The 19,984-nt window shown below is 39.3% G+C and overlaps 1 protein-coding gene across 3 annotated transcripts in view; it reads left to right on the top strand.

The window, feature by feature from the left end:
- Positions 1-19,984, top strand: part of RBMS3 (RNA binding motif single stranded interacting protein 3) — a 937,042-nt gene that overhangs the window by 346,152 nt on the left and 570,906 nt on the right. The window lies entirely within an intron of this gene.

The raw sequence follows: 19,984 nt of genomic DNA, 5'->3' as shown, positions 1-19,984 counted from the left end.
AATCGCCTTTCACCTATTACAACCAGTATTTCTTTAGTAAGCAGACAATTTATACTATGTGGGTGTTCAAGAGAAGATCCGGGCAGTTAGGGATTGGAGTAGCTGGTGCCTCGATACTCTTCGGTTGTCCACAAAACCACTGTTTATACCTGTAAAACACAATTATCGACAGGACCAATACCCCCAATCCCCAACACGCCCACATCCAACTCTCCTCCCACATGGATCCTTGTTCTTCAGCCACTTGTCCTTAATCAGCCTCCAAAATAATGCGACAACCCAGGTATCCAGTCCACTCTTTTGATCTGTTGTGGGTCCCCACAATTGATTATACCTCCAAGTGTCCTATATATAAAATAGAAAAAGCTTTCTTTAAACACGCTTGAATGTTAGCTTAGTGGGATTTTGTTTATCCATGGTCACTTTCCAGCCAGATTCTGCCGCCGCCTTGACTCGTGTCCAATGAATCCACGACTTTGATTCTGCAATCTTAATAGCAAGGGGAGAAGTCATAATGACGGTAAAAGGTCCTTTCCATCTTCCTTCTAGTGGCTCCTTCTTCCAATGTTTAACCCATACTTGATCCCCTAAATGGGTGACAATGGGTTATTAACCGGGGGGGTACTTGTTCCATCACATATCGCTGGAGCCTCCCAACTTGCTTATTAAGTTCTTGTACCATTTCCGTATTCCAGACCCCCCTTTTATGCCCCAAGTCCAGCCACCCAGCCAAGTTCCTTCTTAGCAACCCTGGCGGTCGTCCATACACTAACTCATATGGCGATAGCTTATGTTGGCCCCTTGGCGAGCTTCTGATTGCATATAAAACTAGTGGTAAAGCATCAGGCCACTTTAAATGACTATCTGTACAGATCTTAGTGATTCTTTCTTTAAGTGTCCTGTTCATTCTTTCTGCACATCTACCTGATTCTGGCTGAAACGCACTGTGAAACCGCCACTTTATCCCTACTGACGCTGCAACTGCCTGATTAATATGATGAACAAACTCGGGACCATTGTCCGACGAAATATGACTGGGAATTCCAAATCTGGGAATTATCTCTTTTAGTAATAGTCTTGCCATCTCCCGTGCCTGCTTGGTCTTTGTAGGAAAAGCCTCAGGCCACTCTGTATACATATCCACCATAACTAACAGGGCTTTAAACAATCCACATCTAGGCATATCAGTAAAGTCTATCATAATGTAGTCCATGGGTGATCTGTCCCCGTCCACACACACACACACACAAACACAGCCAGCTGAGGGTTAAGGAAACACTTTGGCACACACCCAGGTCTTTATCTCCAACTTGGCAGCGATTTACACACCATCTGCCAAGTGCATTTATTTCCACAAAACAGAAAGATAAGATACTTAGCGTACAAAAGTCCAATCAGAATAATACTCCTCTCAGCAGTTTCCGGACGAGGCTTTAGTGACTATCCAAGGTTTACTTTTGTTCGTCACAGGGATCGCTGGCCACCACCCTCTATTATATAGTCTCTGGGGTGTGGTCCAGTGACTCAGTTCTAATCCCTAGCACGCCTCCTGAGCTGCTGCAATCGTTTATCACGCCTTCGGAGGCGTGCGTCCAGGAATGATGTCTCTTCCTCGCTCTCATCCGAGCCACCTGTCTCCCTGCTAATCTCCTCTCCCTTGGCCGGCACCTGAGACAGTGCCAGAGGGGAGGGGCCTGGAGAGGGAGGCCTGGCTGACTCCTCTTCCTCATGCTCGGAGCTTTCTTCCTCCGATGGGACAGGCTCAGAGGGCGGGGCCACAACAATGGGGATGTATGACCGGGGTATAGCACCAGGGGGCAGTAAGGGCCCTTGTCTTGGGTTAACCTTTGCACATGTAACACACTTTGCAACCGTCCCGGCAGCGACTCCGGCCAGCCCATTAATATAGTAATCCCTTCCTAATGCTAGTTCTAAAGCCGTTTTACCCATGTGTGTTGTTTCATGGGCTAGGCATGCTAGTGTCCATGCCATCGAGGCTGGTACGAAAACCCTCCTGTCTGGTAATACATACCACCCATCTTCAACCTGAGCTTTCAAATCTGTCACTGCTTTCACACTTTCCTGTTGCGTATATGTTGGTTTGATTTCAGGGGGTATAACCCCTAAATCCATCGCTACACAAACAGACAAGTTGGGCAGCAGTCCATCTTGTTTTGCCGCTTCCCTTGCTTCTATATCAGCTGCTCTATTCCCTATAGCTACTTTATCATCTCCCCTTTGATGTCCTTTACAATGCATCACTGCCACTTTCTTTGGTTTATTCACAGCTTCAATCAAGTGACTAATAAGATGTCCATGCAAAATACTTTTCCCTGCTGAATCTCTAAACCCTCGTTCCTTATAAACAGCCCCGTTTGCATGTAAAGTAAGGAATGCATATTTACTATCTGTCCACACATTCAATGTTTCTCCCTTGGCCCTTTCTAAGGCACGTATCAGTGCCCACAACTCAGCCACGTGTGCACTATGTCCACTTCCTAGGGGTCCGCTTTCCACCACTCCTTCCTCGTCTACAATGGCATATCCAGACACCCGATACCCATCTACAATATAACTGGATCCATCCGTATACCAATTAAACTGTTCATTGGGTAACGGGATATCCGTTAAATCAGGTCGGGTAGAATAAACTTTTTCTAATAACTGTATGCAATCATGCTGTGTATCCACTTCCGTTGGCAACAACGTAGCAGGGTTCAGCCTATTGGACATTATCAAATGTACCTGGGGATTCTCAATCATGATTGCCTGGTATTTTGCCAATCTTTGTCCACTAATCCATAAGTGTCCTTTAGCATCCAAAACGGACTGCACCGCATGGGGGGAGTGCACAATTATAGGACAGGAAAAAGTAAGTTTATTGCAATCTTGAATTAATTCTGCGATCGCAGCCAACACTTTTAAACAATGTGGCCAGCCTCGTGCTACTCTGTCCAATTGTTTTGACAGATATGCTACCGGTTGTTGCCAACTTCCTAGCGGTTGGGTAAGCACCCCCACCGCAATATTTCTGCTTGTGTCTACATACAAATTAAAAGGCTTCTGTAAATTTGGTAAGGCTAGCGCCGGAGCCTGGGTTAACGCAAGTTTTATATCTTTAAAGGCTTTTTTCTGTTCGCCCCCCCCCATTCAAGGGGTTCCGTATTGGCGCCCCTGGTGGCTGCATACAAGGGTGCTGCCATCAAAGCGAAGTTAGGGATCCAAATATGACAGAAGCCAGCCAACCCTAAAAAGCTTCTCAATTGTCTCTTTGTTCTAGGTTCGGCCAGCATCAAAACTGCCTGTTTCCGCTCTGGTCCTAAAGCTCTGTGTCCTTTCTCAATATCATATCCCAAATACCTCACCCTTTCTTTCACTAATTGAGCTTTCTTCCTTGATACCCGATACCCACACTCTAGTAACAAATCCAACAACATTTTAGTATTGTCCCAGCATAAATCCTCTGTCTGTCCTGTCATCAAAACATCATCAACATATTGTAAAATTGTATCTCCCGGTTGCTGAGGCATATAATACTGCAGGTCCCTAGCCAATGCTGTCCCAAACAATGTCGGGGAATTTTTAAACCCCTGTGGCAACCTAGTCCACGTGTATTGCATTTTTGTGCCTGTATAAGGGTTCTCCCACTCAAATGCAAACAACAGCTGGCTTGATGGATGAATAGGCATTGTAAAGAAGGCATCCTTCAAATCAATTACAGAAAACCACCCCGCCTGCGGTGGAATTAAACTTAGCAAAGTGTATGGATTTGACACAGCTGGGTGTAGGGTAACTGTTAGGCGGTTCACCGGTCTCAAATCTTGGGCTGGGCGGTAAGACCCATCTGCCTTTTTAATTGGGATAATTGGGGTATTCCATGGGGACTGAGTAGGCACCAAAACACCCGCTTCCAAATATCTCTGTATACTCTCATAGATGGCATATATCGCTTCCCATGAAACGAGACGTTGCCTTATTCTTACTGGCATTGCTCCCAGCTTTAGCTCAACCACCACTGGAGGGTGGTGTGCTGCAAAACCTGGCGGATTATCCTCTGCCCACAAACCTGGCACATCAAACATCCTCCACTTCTCCTTTTCTCTCTCTTCAACTTTTCTCCCTATCATCAACCTCCAAATCTCCTCCGGGGAATGCCTTATGGTCATTTTCTGACTACCTTCATCAAAAGAAATTGTTGCCCCTAATTTACTCAGCAGATCCCTGCCTAGCAACGGAATAGGGCATTCAGGGATATACAAAAATTCATGCTGGATTTCAGCTCCTTTAAAGTCACACATCACGGGCTTTAGGACCTGCCATCCCATAATCTGTCCTGATACCCCCTGAACCTGGATTTTACGTGATCCAGGGGCTGCAATTTGCTTATTTACAACTGATCTACCTGCTCCTGTATCCACTAAAAATGTTGTCTGCTGGCCCCTATCCTCATTGTAACCAACGGCTCAGGCGGGTCTTCCAAGCCTGGTCCCCGTCAATCCGACCACACCATGTCTGCCAATCCAATACTCTCCGCTTCTCTTGGTCCGGCACCCCCTCTGGCTCCTCTACCAAAACCTCGGCCCAAGCCTCTTTGTCCAAATCCTCTATTCAAGCCCCCCCTTATTCCTCGTTCTCCCCGCAAACTGCCCACGCATCCCTGATCCCAACTCCAGTCTTTTCGTCATCCCTCTACCTCTCATCATCCATCTGGGGCATTCCCTTTGCCAATGCCCTTCTCCTTTACAATAGGTGCATTGGTTAGGGCCCAGGGGAGCCCCTAGGTTAGGGTCCAAATTCATTCCTCCCTGTAATGCTACTGCCAATAATTCAGCCTTCTTTTGCATTCTAGCCTCTCTCTCCTTCTTTTCCACCTTATCCCTATTCACATACACCTTCCGTGCCAATTCCAACAATTCAGTAGTATTTTTCCCAAGGGCTCCCTCTACTCTCTGCAGCTTTCACCTTATATCTTCATAGCTTTGAGCTATGAATCTTTCATTCAACATCCGCACATTATCCCCCTGCCGTGGATCCACCTGTGTGTATAACTCATATGCTTCAATCAATCTCTGCAGGAAACTTTCCGGACTTTCATCCGCTCCCTGCATCACTAAGGATGGCTTAGACATATTCACTGGGGGCTTCCCTGCTCTTTGCACCACCAAATTCTGATATTCCCTCAAACATGTCCGGTCCTGTTCCTCCTTAGGGTCCCAGCCCGGATCCATTTCGGGCGCCTGGACTAACACCTCCGGCTGCACATCCGCATCATTTGGCAACATCTCTTTCACACACTGCCTAACTGCGGCTTTCCACTTTTCTCATTCTTCCGGAGTCAACAGGGTGTGTAACAACTGCTGTACATCCTGCCATGTTGGATTATGTGTTAGCATGAGAGTTTGGAACAGGTCCGCCATCTCAGTGGGCTTAGTGGTCAGCGGTCCATAATGTTCCTTCCAGTTTAAAAGATCAGTGGTAGTAAATGGCACATATTGAAAAAGGGGCTGACGCTGCACCTCCCCCTGCTGATTCACTATTATCTGATCCACCTGGCGTAATGGTGCTGTAACTTCTTGCTTACTAGCCTTCAATTTAGCTTTCACCGCGTGAGTTTGCACCCCCACCTGCTCTTCTCCTGTTGCTTCCTTTAACCCCTTATCATTCTGATCTTCTTCTTCACTCCGACTACCATCTTCCAGTGGGGGACTTTTCCTAACTTTCGGTCTTCATGCGTCTTCGATTTCCACCTCCCTCTCTTCCTACAGCCCCCTGCGACTGCTGCTGTTGGTCTAGGGGCTGCGGCTGCTGTGCTGGAGGCGGCTGCTGTGCTGGGGGCGGCTGCTGTGCTGGGGGCGGCTGCTGTGCTGGGGGCTGTCACAATGGAGCATACGGGGGAGGGTCTGACCAGCTCCTCCACATCCTCTGTCAATACTTTTCTCCTTCTTGGATATTCCTCTGCTCTTTCTGCCTGCATTTTTTCTTGCTCCCTTCTCTTCCCTTTAATCTTTCCTCCTGATCTGGATACACATAGCCTGACCGTTTCAGCCTGACACTGCAGCAAATCCTCAGCTTTTTCTGTTAGGGCTCTCGCCCATTGATCAATATATTGGAATTGATCAAGATATTTATCCTGATTCACTACAATCACTCCCCACAACTTATCCACCGATTCTTCCCTTAGTGATCCCTGAGGGGACCACCCCGTCCCCAATAATGGCCATACATGCTTACATAAGAATTTTAATCGCTCCTTTGATCCTTTCGGATAGGAAGGGTTGCTAAAATACTTGTCAAAACCTTTTAACATGCATGCCAACGGAGTATTTGGCACGCTCTGAGCTCCTCCCATTCTATCACACTGCCGCCGACTCCTAGCCCCGGAGCTCACGGCCACTAACGAGAAATGCGACAGCTTAACCACCCACACAACCTGACACGGACTTCGTTAGGGTAGCCACCCCGAGTCCAAGGGAGTGATCAAATCCCTCCTTCTGCCTTCAGATGAGGCAGGTACAATTCTTTTATAATATACTCACTTAAAAACGCTCCCACTCCGTAGATTCCTGGCCAGGAATTTGTTCAGACCACCTTTCCTGCACCGCAGGGTTCTTGGACTCGATCAGAGCACCGTCGGTCTCACAGGGCTATTGCTGCCGTCTCCCGGAGATGTATCCCCGTGGTGCCTGGAGAATGTTCGGGAGCGATTTCCTGATGGTCCCGAGGGGTCGAACGGCCCTCAGCGAAATATCGCCTCGCACCTGGTCCCGGCGGAGTCGCCAGCTGTTGCAGGAAAAGAAATGGAACCCAGGCCAAGCTCTTCAATGTAGGAAAAAGTATATTGTGCACGGTTCAAACAGTCCAAAGACAAGCAAAGGGTCTGAACAATAATGGCTGCTTTTGGCCAGATATTTATACAGTATAAAGGCAAAGTTATTACGAAGAGTGAGACATTTCACACATAGAAGTTACCGTTTAATCTATCTCTAGGAAAGACATAACAGCCCTGTTCCCACAGGCTCAGGTTCTCAGCTCCGGAGCTCAAGACATAATAAAAGAGGAGATAAGGAGCTCAGAGGCGCCTCAAGAGCAGTAAAGAGGGCAGTAAGGGAAGCAGTATTTCTTCTCTAGGATATACATGACATTTGGGGTGTAATAAACATTAAACAACCGGATGTATCTGTTTTGGGTCGGTTTGCCCTTTTAGAATTCTGTGCCTACTTCAAATACCTTTTGCCATCTTAGCATCTTGGCACGGAAGAGGCACTTCTGTCTTGACCAAAGATTTGGATTTCTAATATTTGAGTTTTATCCCAATATCGGATCTTAGCCTGGCTCAGAGTCACTGTGGATTTGCAGTCTAGGAGCTGAGAAAATCTCTAGCTTTGGATAGTGTTGCATTCCTCCTGAAGGAGCAATTGCCTCCATGTATTCATAGATTTTTCTCTGTCACTTGCATTTCTTTCCATTTGTTGAATATATATAAGAATTTGGATACCTCATACATTTTGTTTGTTTGTTTGTTTAATTAATTCATTTGCCTGCCATCTTGCTTTCTAGCAGATGATATATGATATGGAGTTAAGATGCTAGGCTTGTTGACTAGAAGATTGGCAGTTCAAGACTCAAGTACCACATGATTTGGTAACTCCTGTTCTTGCCCCAGCTCCTGCCAACCTAGCAATTTGGAAGCATGCAAATGCAAGTAGATAAATAGGTACAACTGGTGAGAAGGTAACAGCACACCCTGTGTCTTGGCATACAATCATGCTGAACCCATGACAATGGACTGTCTTTGGACAACACTATCTCCTTTGGTTAGGAAACAGAGATTAGCACTGCCCCCTGGAGTCTGACATTGCTGATCAGGGGAAACCTTTACTTTTGTTTTTTTTATAGTAGTCTTAAGAAAATGAATATTTTGATAGATACTTATGTTGTCATAAATATAGATATTGTTCTTGAACATTACTTCCAATAGTAAACTGAGAGAGACTTAGCATAAAATTCTTTTTTATTCTTGTTCGGGGTTTTTTTTTTCATTGCTTCCATGTAGCAGTCATAGCATTGAACATAGCAACTGCTTTAGAAGTTATCATTCTACTATAATGCTGATGCATGTTTTCTCTAGTAATCTACTTTCTTTATTCACATAAACTAATGATTTCAGCAAAACCCAAGTCTTGGAAAAGTTATATTTAGATTAAATTTGTATTGTTTCATTAATACACAGCTAGGGAACTCTTTGTATTTCAGCATACAAATGGGTTTCATTTCATTTAATCTTGCTTATAATATGTGTCAAATTTTCACTTAAAATAAATTATTTTATTTTTCATTCTTTTGCACTTTCAGATAGTGGCTATTTTCAGATAGCCAAATGAGGAAAAGAATTCAAAAATTCTTTGGAATTGGTAAATAATTGGATTTTGATAGTTTATGTTAATACAGATTGCATGTGCACTTTTGTTTACATAGAAGAATTTGTACTTTTGTTTGGGGTAGTGCTAGAAGTGTTGTCATTATTCTATCCCTCTGTAGGTTCATGACATCTTGTATTTTTATCTAGACCAGACATAAGCAGCATATGACCCTTTCTTTCCAAACTACAGCTCCCAGCAATGCTATTTAGCATAACTAACAATGAAGATCACTAATGCTGCGTCCTGTCCAAGCCTGACGTGAGAACCGGCACGCCCTGATTGGTTGAGATGCAGTCAGCATGGAGTATAAAACAGCTGTCAAAGTGCCGGGCAAGCTGCTGCTGTTGTGACCCAAGCAGCCACCTGTTAGCAGTTACTGTTAGCTAAATAAATGTTTTGTTAGTCTTAAACTCCATCTCGCCTGTCTGTCAAGCCCCATTCTGTGACACTTCAACTGGCGACGAAGGTGGGATTTATCCCAAACTGAGGCATAAGATGAGAGCTGATCATGGAGCGAGTCACTGAAATAGAGCTTTCACATTGAGAGATGAAGTCAAGCGATGATAACTCGCACAGTATCACAACGATACAACAAGTTTCCTGCATCTGAGGAGAATGGCAGCCTTGCCCGCTTTTGCTGTGTTCAACCCCACGACTGAATCCTGGGACACTTACTTAGAGAACTTCAAATGCTTCTTATTAGCTAACAAATATACTGTAATCTCTAACGTTAGGAAGAAAGCCTATTTTTTATCCTTCTGTGGAACTGAGGTATTTGAAACAGCCAAAAAGTTACTGGCCCCTCAAAAATTACATACTATAGCTTGGAATGTAATAAGCAAAAATTTTAAAAATCATTACTCCTCTATGCTATCTATGATAGCGAGGCAGCATGCCTTTTATCATAGAAACCAAAAAGAGGGAGAAATGATCAACCAATATATCTCCTCACTATGAGCTGAGGCTCTTTACTGTGAGACAATGCTTTACATGACAGACTTGTCTGTGGCATTAGAGATCTCCATTTACAGCGCCATCTACTGACCAAAATGGAGCTGCTATTACAATTAGCTTTAGACGAAGCTAGAGCTGCTGAGCTGTCCAACAAATCAGCTACTGAAACACAGCAAACAAATGCCTCAGGTTCTGCCGCCAAAACTGAATCGATACATTCAGAATCAGCAGAGATAGAAGGATACCCAAGAGAAGAAGTTCACCACCTCAAACTGCCTACCAACAACAGTGACAAAAAAAACCCCCCAACTTCCCAGAACACATGCTTCAGCTGTGGAGGAAATCATTTATGAGCTACCTGCAAATTCAAAAACACAGATTGCCTCAGGTGTGGACGGAAAGGACACCTGGCGAGAGTCTGCAGAGCTCCTCAACCCACATCAAGGACCACAGCCAGAACACCCTTTTTTTAGGAAGACTTCTTTTAAAAATCCAAACGGGAGAAGATTGCTATACCATTACAAAAGTTAGATTCCCCCCCTGAATCAATAATTGGGCAAGCCAATAGTGATAACAAGAAAAAAAAATAGTGTTAAAATAGATGGATTCAAATGCAAATATATATATCTATTGGAGAGCACAGATAAAGGAATGCTGTATCTGTTTGCAATTTTTTAAGGCAGCTGCAATTTTTTCCCCCTGAGATTATGCAGCTGCCTTTCTTCCCCAGGAAAGGCCATATTTTGTTTAAAGAATTGCAGACAAATGCATCCCTGTTCACCATAGCAGTGCACAGTCCTACGTTATAATTTTTCTGCTTTTTCAAGACAGGTGGACGCACTTCTAAACAAAACACTGGCTGTAGATAGCTCTCTTTTTCACATTGCAGGAAAGTTCAGAAATGGCTCAGTGAGTTAACAACTGACTGGCTGATTTTGGATCAGTCATTCCTTCTCTCAGCCCAGCCTACGTCACAGGACTGTGGTGGAGAAAATAGGAGGAGGAGCAGGGATATTTGGAATGATTGCTGCTTTGAATTACTTATAAAAATAATGATGGAATATAAATAAAGAAATAAATGATTTTTCTGGAACATAGTGTTTTGCTTTGTGGCAAATCAGCTTCCCATTTTTTTAAAGTTTAAACATATTTTGAAGAATATATAAATATAGGTGGAGTAAATAAATTGCTAAGCAACTAGGGATATATAACATACATTGGCCTTCTGGGTAATACAAATGGGGACCCCAGGCCTCAGATAATTGTCAGGCACTTGTTGCTATATTTTTGCACCATTTCTCCATAAAATTCATAGATAGTGCAGTATGAATATTTCTAGTTTAATAATTATTTTATAATATGAACCACTATTATCACTGATTTGTGTAAAAGTGTATTTTTCTGTTGTATGGATTTTATGAGTCTAATTAACATAACTATGCATTTAAAGATAATTTTAAGGGTGAATAGCAAAGAAGTTATAACACAAAAGTTAATGCCTTTTTTATGGAATCAATGAAGTGATTGGCAGAATTGTTACATGCCAAATCATACAGAAATGAAAAGCATTTATGATGAGATAAAGATAATATAATGGCTCTGTTTATATAACATGACTGATGCAGTCAATCCTAACAACTGTCCTTCCTGGTGATTCTGAACCCACATTAAAAACTAGTAGGGAAAGTAGGTTAGGCTGAATTGCAATCATTTCCTGACATATGGCATCTTCAGTCTAAGGATTGTCAGGAAAAAAGATGAATCTTGAGTCTATCCTCCAAAGTGTTAGCAATTATTCCCAACTTGGTGTCATCTGCATATGTGATGAGCCCTCCCTTTATCCCTTATCTAGATCATTTATGAAGAGTTCTGATCCCAATACAGAATCTTGATGTATCCCACTGAATGCTTTTTCCATATAGATGTAGTTCCATTTATTGTAATCCCATTTCTTTGAACAAAACATTCAACATAGCATGGAAGTTACTTGCCTTGTAATGTTGTACATGAATTACATATCGGCCTTATTTGTGGACTGTACCAACACCAGGGATATACATGGATTTAATCAGTGAAGTAATCTCCAAAACCTTCAGAAAAATCTTCTACCTAGACCTGACCTATTACAGTAGACAGACAGCACCAGAATATGATAAACCAAGCAGTGGGATTGCACAAAAAGGGGTTACAGTTGTAGCCTGATCCCGTTCACAGCTACATCTTCAGGTGGAGAATATTAGCCTTACAAGTCTGGAAGCTATGCCAGTTATTACTGTAATAATATACAAATGGAAAAGGTAATGAAAACTGCTAAATATATAACAAATATCCAAAAAAAAATTAAAAAATTAAAAAAAGAAAATAAAAATGAAAACAAAGTTTTGTTTACATGTTACATTTCTGAGTGAACCTAGGAAAGATCTAGCTTTTCATTGGGGAGCAGACTGTGGAAGGAGCAGTTCTGTTATTTTGGGCTTCTCTATTTTACTTCTTCACATAAATGTTTGTTCTTAATTCATGGAATATAGTCTGCTTTTCATAGACACTCAGCTAAAACCCAGCATCACTATTTAAAGTTAAGAAGTGATCTGACATTGACATTGTTAAGATTACTGTGTAATTGTAAACAAAGAAAAATGTACAGTTAATCAAATTTTACCAAGTCATTACATTTTGGTATATAAATAATTAAACAGAGTATTTTGTATTGTATTAGAGGATTTTGATCCAACTCTTGTAATGTACTTGTAATGTAATTCATGCAACATCCTTCACTAACTGGTGGATTTTTTTAGTTTGGTTACATTGGGGCAAATATGGAAAGTTCCATGGAATTAGAAAATGCTGGTACAGACTTCCAGCGGAGGCGTAGGTTGTAGCGGCATGAGAAAGGAGAGCTCCGCTTTCTCGTGGCAATTTTCTGTGTTTCGGTGCACGTAAAGGGGGCGATCGGTTCAGGTGAGGACCGGGAGAAAGAGGGCGACTTCAGAGGCGCGGTGTGGAGAGGTGTGATCTCGCATCGGACCTAGGAGAGCCCTTATTTTGGACATAGAAGAAGGAGGCCGATTCGGCGGATCCAGAGACCTGACGTCCCGAGCGTATAAGAACAGGAAGACAAGGAAGTGAGAGCAGTGAAATCTGGCGGCGAGAGCAGAGATCAAGTGTTAAAATTGTTTTCAGCATCGAGGGACCGACAAAAGAGGACGAGCTTTAAGGCCCATAAGCGCAGCAGAAAGAAGAAGTGGCGTAACGAGCAAGCGGTAAAGAATAAGACTTGCCAGAGTGACTCAGCGAAACTGGACTCTCAGGATTTGTGATAGTAAGTTTAAAGCTCTCCCTTTTTTGTTGGAAGAGAAAAGAGCATAGGACAGAGGGCTGGACTGATAAAGTAAGAATGGAGAATTGCGCTAAAGGAGAAGATTATTGGGGCAAAACAAAGTGAAGAGTGACAGATAAGAAGAAATAGACTGATACTGTGACTGTGGCAACCATTTTGGACTATTGGAAAGTACAAAAATAAAGAAAAGCTCCTGTTAAAATTTTGAAAATTATTAAGGACATAAGAAGTGAATCTGAATAAGTTAAGACTGGATAGTGATATTTGAACTCAGTGATTGGATCTGGTGACTATAATCAACTGTTTGAAACAATCTTATAAGTGCAATATTTTATAATTAGATAACCTCATAACTTTTATATTTTAAAAACTTTATAAATTCATATATACCTTTAACAGAATAATTATCAAAGATTAAGAGCGTTAATTTTTACTAATGAATTGATTACTGTTTAGACTGTATTGCTCTCTTGTTCTCCTTCCCTCTTATTTTTCCCTTCATTTATTATTTAAATAGTTAAGTGAGTTCTTTAAAATCTTAGTAGTGTCAGATTAATTAATTATCAGGACTATTTGAGTAGATTAGACCAGACGGTGACCTAGTATTTTAAAGTTTATATTTCTATATTTATATTCATATTTATATTCATATTTTTTAAACTATAAATTTTAGAGTAAAATAAGGATTATAACAGATAGCAAATTAGTTCAAATTACATGAGATTAGAGTGGAAATTGATATTTATATATATTAACAATAATATTGGATGCTGATTTGGGAAAGAATAGACAAAATATTAGAAAAACAACACAAACTTTTGGACGATATGACATCAACAATAACAACGACAGGGAAAACTGGCAAAAAAACAATTTTATACCAAGATACTATGTTTCCAACTGAAAAACAAACTCCTACTATGACAATGCAGACCGTGCAGACAACTTTAGTATCTATACAGGAAACAATGTTAAAAATGCAGGAATGCATGGTGAAGAACTATGAACAAACTAGAAAGGACTTAGACAATGTTAAAAATGCCATCAAGGACAATATTCAAAAGTTGGATGGAAAAGTAGATTTATTCCAAGAATTGATTCTAAAGAACGAACAACGGATAACAGCTATAGAAGGGAAAACAGGACAGGTAGAGGAGAAAATAGAACTATTAGCTGGAAAAATGAACTATCTCAATAAAGAACTGGAAAGCACGATGGCACGACTTGAAATGGAAAAAGCAGAGTTATACCTGAGATTTCAAAATATTAAAGAAGAGAGAGATGAAGATCTAAGTGAAATAATGGGAGAAATATTCGTAAATGTATTACAATGGGATAAGGATGAAATAATGAAGGAGATTGAAGAGGTATACCGCATGCACACCAACTATGCTAGACAACATAAATTCCCCGAGAGGTCCACGTAAGATTTGCAAGAAAGAAAGTGAGAAACACAATTTATAAAATAATGAAAGATGAAACGATATATTACAAACAAAAAGAAATAGTTATGCTGAAACAGATCCCGAGACGTATTAGAGAATGGAGGAGAGAGTATGGATTTTTATCATCGATATTAAATAAAAAACAAATCTTGTTACCAGAAGGGATTCTGGTAATGTGGCAAGAGGAAAAGATTAAAGTGGACACCATAGAAAAAGCACAAACTTTATATGACCAAGTGATCGAGGCAGAAAGAACCAATGGCAGAAGAGAAGAAATGGAAGGGAGAAATAGACACAGGAGAACCACGGAACAGCAAGATCGATCCTTTGAGGGGAGAAATAGTAGAAAAGAGATGCAGAAAGAAAGTGAGAAATTGGAAGAAGAAGGAGTAACAACGAGAGCAATGAATGAAGCAAAGAAGAAAGACAAGAAGTAATAGGAAACACATCCAGAGTAGGCTATGGATTTGAATGTAAAAATTATCTCATTAAATGTTAACGGACTTAATTCAACAGTTAAAGACATCAGATATTCAAGAAATTAATCAGGCAAAAATTAGACATAGTATGCATACAAGAAACACATATAAGAAAGTAGGACGAAAAATATTTGCAATGTAAAAAATTAGGAAAGGTATATACATCTTTAGCTGAGGGGGGAAAAGAGGGGTAGCAGTGTATGTTAAGGAGAAGGTAGAAAGTAAATTGTTATATGCTGATTTGGATGGAAGAATTTTGTTATTAGAAATAAAAGTTAAGGGACTTCCGGCGGTGACGTCATCACGAACGGGTGAGGAAACGGAGGCTCCATCTCTGAAACCCAAATTTCCTCATTAATTGCTCTTTAAGGGCATTCCCGAACTTGGAGGGATCGGGAAACGAAAGAGAATTTGCGAAGCCCCCTGGTGTTGCGCTGTCATCAGGGAGGACGAGCCATCAACCTCTTAAATTGGTGGAGAAGAAGTCGGCCTTATTGGCGGACAGGAGTGATGGCGCCCGCCTAGATCGAAGCAAAAAGTGGAAGCAAATCCGAGTGACTGTCAGATAGATCACCTACAATAGAGACGGCAAACGGGACACGCGATCGAATCAGAGGAAGACAAGTGAGTTATAACAGCGGCGGTACAAGAGGAAAAGGAAAAAAGGGGGAATAACCACAGCGCGGAAGACAGAAACCCATAGAATGACTAAGCAAATATAAGAAAAGGAGAAATAGCGCTCGAAGCAGTTTGACTGCGGACTTTTACAGTTGATCAAAGGGAGCAGCCTGTGGACTCTGTGGATATAGACAAGTCGTTTGAACTTGGAAATTATAACTGATTCAAATCCCAAACATCGGAAACTGAGTGCAGAGACTGAAATATCGGACTAAGTGGTGGATTTCACGGATACAGAAGACCTGTCTGGATTTCGAACTCTGGATTTACAAATAACTTTGGATATTTTACGTACTTATTTATGTACTTTAAATTAATCTTTCGGATAATAAGAACTCAAGTTTAAAAAAAAAAGATTTGAAAACTGATGCAGAGATCCGATTACTGGGAGAAGAAATTAAAAAAAAAGACTGAGACGACACAGATCACGTTTTTTATGATTGTGAAAGAACAGACTGAGAGAGGTAAAGCAAGAAGACAATAAGGACTTAAGAAAATAAAAATTAAGTGAATTATTAATTTTGAACTGTTTAATTAGTTAATAAGTTTAATAAGTTTTATACAAAATAATAGATGAGTTGATTGTATTTCTGAGATAGATTGATTGAAAAGGGGGTAATTGAAAAGATTGCTAATTAGAAAATTAAGAAAATTAAATTTAAATCTTGATTGATAAGTAAATAGATTTATACTGTGAATAAGAATTAATTGCTCAATTGGGATAACTGGCAATATAATATAATATAACTATATATAAGTTTATATATAATATAACTATATATAAGTTGTGCGGTGTATAAGTAGTATTTGGAGGGGAAAAGAGATATTAAGGAATAACTTAATAATTGATGTTAAGGTTGGAAAGCTTTACACGAATATTAAAAATGTCTACAACATCCACCATAACAAAGACAGGGAAAAAACCTACAACCAATACGTTAGTAATGACTCCTTCCCCCTCACAACAAAAAACAATAGATAGTATGATGGGGAAAGAAAAAGAAAAAGAAAAACTGGAAATGGCACCTAATGTAATACAAGATATGTTCCAAAAGATCCAGGAAACACTGTTTCAAACACAAGAAAAAATAGCTGAAAATCAGGAAGAAATGAGAACGTTCCATGCAGAGATCAGAAATGAATTAGGAGAAGTTAAGGAAGATATCAAGACCATGAAGGATAAAATTGGGGGCATTCAAAATTCTATAGCAGAAAATGAATTAAGAATTAGGAAAACGGAAACAAAAATAGATCATGTGGAATTAAAAGTAGAAGCAATGCAACAAAAAACCCTACAACTAAACAAAGAAATGTCAGATTCCTTGGCCATGCTCGAAATGGAAAAGGCCTCATACTTCTTGCATTTTCAAAATGTTCCAGAAGAAAAAAATGAGGATTTAGAAGGAAAGATGGTGGAGATTAAGATCTGTCTGGATTTCAGACTTTGAATTTTCAAATAAGTTTGGACAATAAGAACTTAAGTTTAAAAAAAAGATTTGAAAACTGAATGCAGAGATCCGATTACCGGGAGAAGTAAAAGAAAAAAAAAAAAAGACTGAGACAGACACAGATCGCGTTTTTATGACTGTGAAAGAACTGATCGAGAGAGGTAAAGCAAGAAGACAACAAAAGACCAAAGAAAATAAAAATTAAGACAAGAGGGAAGTGAATTATTAATTTTGAACTGTTTAATTAGTCAATAAGTTTAATATTTAAAAGAAATATATAAGTAAATAATATTTTTATAGCTATAAATTGTATTGTGAAATTGTGGTTAGATAAGGAATTATTGTTAAAGTGAAAGATTGACTTTTATACAAAATAACAAATGAGTTGACTGTATGTTTGAGATAGACTGATTGAAAAAGGGAGTAATTGAAAAGATTGCTAATTAGAAAATTAAGAAAATTAAATTAAAATATTGATTGATAAGTAAATTGATTTATACTGTGAATAAGAATCAATTGCTCAATTGGGATAATTGGCAATATAATATAATATAACTATATATAAGCTGTGCGGTGTATAAGCCGTGTTTGGAGGGGAAAAGAGATACTAAAGAATAACTTAAAAATTGATGTTAAGGTTGGAAAGCTTTACACGAATATTGAAAATGTCTACAACATCCACCATAACAAAAACAGGGAAAAAACCTACAACCAATATGATAGTAATGACCCCTACCCCCTCACAACAAAAAACAATAGATAGCATGATGGGGAAAGAAAAAGAAAAAGAAAAACTGGAAATGGCACCAAATGTAATACAAGATATGTTTCAAAAGATCCAGGAAACACTGCTCCAAACACAAGAAAAAATAGCTGAAAATCAGGAAGAAATGAGAATGTTCCATGCAGAGATTAGAAATGAAATAGGAGAAGTCAAGGAGAAAATCAAGACCATGAAGGATAAAATTGGGGGCATCCAAAATTCTATAGTAGAAAATGAACAGAGAATTAGGAAAACGGATACAAAAATAGATCATGTGGAATTAAAAGTAGAAGCAATGGAACAAAAAACCCTACAACTAAATAAAGAAATGTCAGATTCCTTGGCCATGCTCGAAATGGAAAAGGCCTCATACTTCCTGCGTTTTCAAAACATTCCAGAAGAAAAAAATGAGGATTTAGAAGGGAAGATGGTGGAAATTATCGCAGGAATGACACAAAAAGAGCCAGAAGAAATAAAAGGACAATTGGAAGAAACTTACCGCGTACAAACAAATTATATAAGAAAACACAGATTGGCGAGAGAAGTCCATGTTAAATTTTTAAAAAAATCAATCCGAGATGAAGCCTATAAGAAATCTAGAGAAGAAACAGTGATCTATAATGAAAAAGAAATTATAATTTTAAAACAGATACCCCGAAGAGTAAGAAATCTACGACAACAATATCAGTTTTTAACACAACTACTGATTAAATACAAGATAATGTATAGATGGCTGCCAATAGAGGGGATCTTAATTACGTGGGAAGACAAAAAATATAAAATAGACACTCTAGAAAAGGCAAGAGAATTTCATAACACACATTTTAGACTAGAAGTAGAACAGGGAAGCAAGGAAGAAACAGATAGTAAAAGTCAAGAAGAAGAACCAATAGAAACAAATGAAGAAAAAGAAATAAGACAGAGGCAAGAAAAAGAGAGAGAACAGAGAGAAGGTGCAAAACCTAGGGAACGGATGGAAACAAGAAACACAAAAAAACAGATACAATAGGCAATGGATGAACAGATCAAACTCTTTTCGGTAAACATTAATGGCTTAAATGCCCCAAAGAAAAGGAATCAAATTTTCACAAAATTACAAAAATTAGAAGCAGATGTGATATGTCTGCAAGAAGTACACATTCAAAAAGATTATCAAAAAATCCTAGAAAACCCCAAATTAGGAAAACTATATTTATCTCTGGCCCAAAAAAAGAAAAAAGGAGTAGTGATTTACGTAAAAGAAAAAATACAATCTAAACTAGTCTATACCGATGAGCAAGGTAGAGTGGTGATGGTTGAATTAGAAATAGGAAAGAGGAAAATGTTAATTGTAGGGATTTATGCACCTAACCAAAAACTACAGGTTTTTTTTAAAGACCTACATATAAAATTAGCAGAATTAGAATATGATGATATTTGTGTAATAGGGGATTATAATGCAATAGTAAATGCAAAGAAAGACTACAAAACTGGGAAAAAAAACAAAAGAAAAAAGAAATACTTCCAAAAGAATTTTTTACTATGGCTGAAGAACTAAACTTGGCAGACGTATGGAGGGAAACACATGAAGAAGAGGCCCAATACACCTTTTACTCCCATCCGCATAACTCCTGGTCAAGACTGGACATGGCATGGATGACCCCAAATATCAAAATAGAAGTAGAAAAAATTGAGATAGGCACAAACCAATGGGCAGACCACAATCCACTATTCATAAACTGGAAAGGGGAAAGAAGACGTAAGAGATGGACAATGAACCAAAGATTATGTAAAGAAAAAGAATTTAATTTGATGTTAGAAAAGGAAGTAAAAATATTCTTTCAGATAAATAAAATAGAGGAAACCTCTTTACAAAACACATGGGATACTCTAAAAGCATACATAAAGGGCCTAGTAATAGCATATACGAGGAAAAAGAATAAAGAGAAGAAAAAACAATTAGATAATTTAGAGAAAGACCTAAAACAAATAGAACAAAAACTCCAGGAAAAACCCCAGAACAAAACAATAAGAGAAGAATGGGAAATGATTAAGCATAAATTGAATTTGATAAACCAAATAGAACTAGCCCAAAAAATAAAAATGGCGAAACAAAATTATTTCAAACACGCAAATAAAACAGGCAGATGGCTAGCCTATAAATTGAAAAAAGAACAGAAAAAAAGAATGATATACCAATTGAAAGATGATAAAGGAGAAATTCAACATAGTAAAGAGGCCAAAAAAGAAATTATTAAGAAATTTTATGCGAACCTATATAATCAGGGGAAAATAGAGGAAGATAAAATAAAACAGTACAGGAAAATCAGGAATGCCAAAAATCACAGAAGAACAAAGAATTACTCTCAATAGGCCAATAACTAAATTAGAATTAGATGAAGTACTGAAAAAGCAAAAAAACAATAAAACACCGGGACCTGACGGATTACCGGTAGAAATATATAAAACAATGCAAGAAGT

This window comes from Pantherophis guttatus, chromosome 4 (assembly GCF_059756535.1).
Source record: "Pantherophis guttatus breed Tessera chromosome 4, ASM5975653v1, whole genome shotgun sequence".
NCBI lineage: Eukaryota > Metazoa > Chordata > Lepidosauria > Squamata > Colubridae > Pantherophis > Pantherophis guttatus.
This window is presented reverse-complemented; position numbering and strand designations above follow the sequence as displayed.